The sequence below is a fragment of the Otolemur garnettii genome, unplaced genomic scaffold (genome assembly GCF_000181295.1).
Source record: "Otolemur garnettii isolate 467f Iridium unplaced genomic scaffold, OtoGar3 scaffold00016, whole genome shotgun sequence".
NCBI lineage: Eukaryota > Metazoa > Chordata > Mammalia > Primates > Galagidae > Otolemur > Otolemur garnettii.
This window is the reverse complement of record NW_003852411.1, coordinates 1,592,364-1,597,175: the sequence shown is the minus strand read 5'-3', so window position 1 is coordinate 1,597,175 and position 4,812 is coordinate 1,592,364. Positions and strand designations below refer to the sequence as shown.

The window sequence follows — 4,812 nt, the reverse complement described above, 5'->3', positions numbered from 1 at the left end:
AACCAGCAAATATCTTTTCCCATTCTGAGGGATGTCTACTTACTTTTCTTACTGTGTTCTTGGCTGTGCAGAAGCTTTTTAATTTGAGGAGGTCCCAGGTATTTTTTTTTTTTCTTAAGGTTTCAGAATTCTTTTTGTAGAGGTTCTTCACCTTTCTTGCTAGGAATATTCCTAGCTATTTTATTTTCTTTGAAGCTACTGTGAAGAGAATTGTGTCTCTGATTAGCTTCTCAACTTGGCTGTTATTGGTGCATACAAAGGCTACAGATTTGTGGACATTGATTTGATACCCTGAGATGTTGCTATATTTTTTGATCACTTTCAGGAGTCTTTGGTTGAGTCTCTGGGGTACTCTAAGTATACGATCCTATCAGTGGCTAAGAGCAAGAGTTTGACCTCCTCTGCCCCCATGTGGATGTCCTTTATATCATTCTCTTTCCTGATTGCATTAGCTAAAACTTCCATCATATAGATGGCTTGTGCTTTTTTATTCAATCAGCCATCCTGTGCCTCTTGAGTGGGGAATTCAAGCCATTTACATTTACTGAGTGAATAGATAAGTGTGGTGGAGTTCTATTCATCTAATTTGGTGAAAGTCCATTGCTTAGTTTTATCCTTCATGCCATTGTGGAAACTAGATGTTGTTTTTTAGTTTCTGGGTGTTTACTTTGCTGGTGGTCCATTGTGATATTCAGTGTGGAGACTAGGTCTAAATATTTCCTGTAGAGCTGGTCTTATTCCAGCTGGTGAATTTCCTTAGTGTATGCACTTCAGTAAAAGATTTCATTGCTCTGTTGATTTTGAAGCTTAGTTTGGCAGGGTACAGAATTCTGGGCTGAAAATTGTTTTGTTTAAAAAGTGAAAGTTAGATGACCATTCTTTTTTGGGTTGGAAAGTTTTAGTTGAAAAATCTGCTGTCACCCTGATGGATGTACCCTGTAAGTCAATTGGTGCTTGCTCCTGGCTTCTTGCAGATTTTTCTCTTTCATCTCTACATTGGTCAGTTTCATTACAATGTGTCTTGGAGATCTCTGTTTGTGTTGAGATGACCCAGGGTTTGATATCCCTCTAAAATGAATGTTTAGGAATCTTTGATGATGCTTGGGAAATTTTCAATTATGATATCTTCTAGTAGGGCTTTCATTCCTTTGGGGGTGTTCCTATTCTCCTTCAGGGATTCCTATAATTTATATTTTTGAATGATTGAAGTCTCATAATTCTCTGAGCAAACAAACATTCTGCTTTCTCTCTTCTTTTCTGCCTCTTTAATTGCCTAGGTTATCTCAAGAGCTTTATCTTCTAGCTCTGAGGTTTTTTCTTCTCCATGGTCTAATCTGTTATTGACCTTTCTGTCATTTCCATTAATTCTTTAAAAGTAGGATCTTCTGCAGTAGCCACCTGGGTTTGCGCTGCTTTGGTTTTTCATGTTGCCAGACTTTTTCTGGTTGTTCCTCCTCGTGTGTTTTCTTCTTGTTCACTTTACTCCACCATAGTTCAAATCACTTTCCTAAAGATAATCATGTATAGCTTATTATATAACTTACTTTCTATTACATCTTTAAATTTCCTGTTTGACTCCTTCAATTCTTTAGACTCCACCATATCCTTTCTATATTCTTCATATCTTTTATCCATTATTGGGTTCTATTTTTCCACTTTCTCAATTCTCTTTATTGTTCTTGACATCTATAGTTTAAGTTCCCTTTCTGTCATTTCCATTAATTCTTTAAAAGTGGAATCCTCTGCAGTAGCCACCTCATGATCTCTTAGTGGGGTGGAGTTGTGCTGCTTTGGTTTTTCATGTTGCCAGACTCTTTCTGGTTGTTCCTCCTTTTGTGTGTTTTCTTCTTGTTCACTTCCTTCCCTATTTTTTCCTCTCACTACCTCCTTCACTTTAAGTTACTTTGTCTCTGAGCTTAGGTGTTGAAATGATCTTTTTGTATAAGACTAACAGAAAAAAAATACAGAATGCTTCATGAATTTGCATGTCTTCCGTGTGCAAGGGCCATTCTAATCTTCTCTGTATTGTTTTAATTTTAGTATATGTGGTGCTGAAGTAAGCACCTCCATCTTTTATTAAGGCTGAATGTTAGTCAATGGTATACATATACCAGAATTTGTTAATCTGTTCGTGGGTTGATGGGCACTTGGGTTGCTCCCATGTTTTGACAATTGTGAATTGGCCTGAAGTAAGCATTGTAGTGCAAATGTCCTTATGGTAATATGATTTTTTTTTTTCTGGGCACATATCTAGTAAGGAGATTGAAGATCAAATGGAAGGTCAATTTTTAGTCCTTTAAGAATTCTCTATACTTCTTTCCATTGAAATTGTATTAGTTTGTAATCCCACTAGCATTGTAAAAGAGAACACATATATCTTTAATACCAATAGTAGGACCAGTGCTACCCCACTGTGGATGATCCAAGTATTAATGTGGTAAGGGGGGAAGGGGAAACCATAAAGCCAAATACACAGGTAACTATATGTAATTATTTTGCCTGAAGACCTTTCTTTTATTCTTTTTAGTATAGTATAAATTTATTTTGTGTTCACAATTTCTAATTATCATGCAAGGTCTATTTATATTAGTACTTCTCAACCTTCAATATGAGTAAGATTCACCTTGAAAGCCTAATTAAACAGAGATTGGTAAGCCCCAATCTCAGAGATTCTTAGTCAACACATGTGGGTTAGGTCCCCAGAATTTTCATTTCTACCAAGTTCTTGGGGAGTGCTGATGCTGAGGGTTCAGGAATTACACTTGGAGTAGCTCTTGTCTATCCAACAACCCTAAGGAGGTAGGTTGTATCGTCTTCACTATAAGCATGGGGAAATGACATCAAAGAAATATAGTTGAAAAGTTGTAAGTCCTATGATTTATAAATGATAGCCCTGGAACTCAGGTATTCTGAGCTATGATCAAGTATCATTACTATTGTTGCATATGTACAATCTATGCAGCTTTCAACACGTAGTGCAATTGTTCCCTCAGTCAGGCAGAAAAGTGAGGACTCTTTTTTGTAATCATTTATGTCACTCAGTACCTACATTAGTAGTTCTCAAGTCACAGTCCAGATAGCCCATGGGCCTTTGAGATCCTGTCAGGGTGACTTACAGACAAAAGTATTTTTATAGTAATACTAAAACATTACTTACCTTTTCACTGGGTTGACATTTTCAATTATAGCACAAAAGCAATGGTGGGTAAAGCTGCTGAGATCTTAACATAGATCAAGGCAGTGGTACCCAACAACTATATTAGTTGTTATTATATTTCTTCACCACCATATAGTTGCAGCTTAAAAAAATTCCAGTTACACTGAGGAATATCTTTATGAAGCAGTAAAGATTACTACTTCTGTTAAATCTCAGCCTTTGAGGGCATGTCATTTTAACATTGTATATGACAAAATGAGAAATAACCATAAAGTACTTATGCATTCTGAAGTATGATGGCTGCCTTGGAGAAAAGCATTTGTATGTGAGTTGCGAGCTAGACTAGCTGCTTTTTTCATGAATGCCATTTTTGCTTGAAGGAACAACTACTAAACAAACTAGCGTTATCCTAATTTATTTGGCAGACATTTAAAAAAATAAATAAGGCAAGCCAGTCATTTTTTAAAAAGCAACTGACATTTTTTTGTTGCCAATTAAAATAATTTGAATTCTCATACAAAAATTTAAAGTTTGATAATCTTGTATTCATCACCATGAGCTAGATAGTTTCTCACAGTTTCCCAATACCTAAAGACTTTCTAATGTGATGGCTGATGGTGTTAATGATTGTTACTGTTTGGTTGTATTTTGAAATGGGTCAGCATTTGGAAGATTCGAACTGTTTAGTGAACCAATGCTTTTCACATGACCAATGCATTATGTCATAAAATCATGCATGGTTAACAAAAAAGGTCCTTTTAAAGTACAAGATAGACTAATGCTTTTTATTGTAATGGAATATAAAAAGTTCATATATGTGGTTTCCTATGTTATATTTTGGTGTGGTATCAAAGAAGAATAAATAAGATTACCAGAAAAGGCTATTAAAATACTCTTTCCTTTTCTAATAACACATCTATGTGAGGTCACTTTTTTTTTTACATAGAGTTTAAACAACATATTGCAACAAACTGAATACAGATATAACAAATAAACTATATTCATTAAACCAGAAAGTAAAGAGAATTGCAAAAATATTCACAACACTGCTATTCTCACTGAAGTATTTTGTTTTAGAAAACAAATACTTTTGTTTTTAAAAAACTTGTTTTATAAATAAAAGATATTTTATTAATAACATACAGTGGATTTATTATTATTTTACAGTGAATCAATAAGCAAATATTTTTGTCTCAATTTTATTTTTTATATATAGTAAATATCAAACAACTAAAACCTATACAGTTTTTAAGAGTATGAAGAATCCTTAGACCACCAAGTTTTCAAATTCTATGGGTTTTAGAGAATTTCTAGTCTCATCTAGTCATGAATTTGACTATGATGGATTACATCCATATAGCATGGAAATAGAAATGGCCCAACTTTAAAATTAAGAACAACAAAACACTTTGATTTGACCTTTGTTAAAATTAAAACAATTCTTTGTTAACAATTAAAACAATGATACATATGTGGAATAAAAATGCTATTATGTAAAGTACTTTTAATCAAATTTGTTTGTTTTTTTAACCTAATAATACATATATACAAGTTAAAAGAATAAAAATACATTTTAACAGTCCTATCCTAATCTTACTACACCTATTTCATTTTTCCATTGGCATTTCCATTTAATTCTTTTAGGTTTTTTTTTT

At 33.7% G+C, this 4,812-nt stretch overlaps 1 non-coding gene across 1 annotated transcript; it reads right to left on the bottom strand.

Annotated features, from left to right (window-relative positions):
* Positions 1 to 1,957: 1,957 nt before the first annotated feature.
* On the bottom strand, positions 1,958 to 2,064 carry LOC111723871. The gene has a single exon (XR_002772319.1). It is a non-coding gene; the product is annotated as a U6 spliceosomal RNA (small nuclear RNA).
* Between the last annotated feature and the right edge of the window lie 2,748 nt (positions 2,065 to 4,812).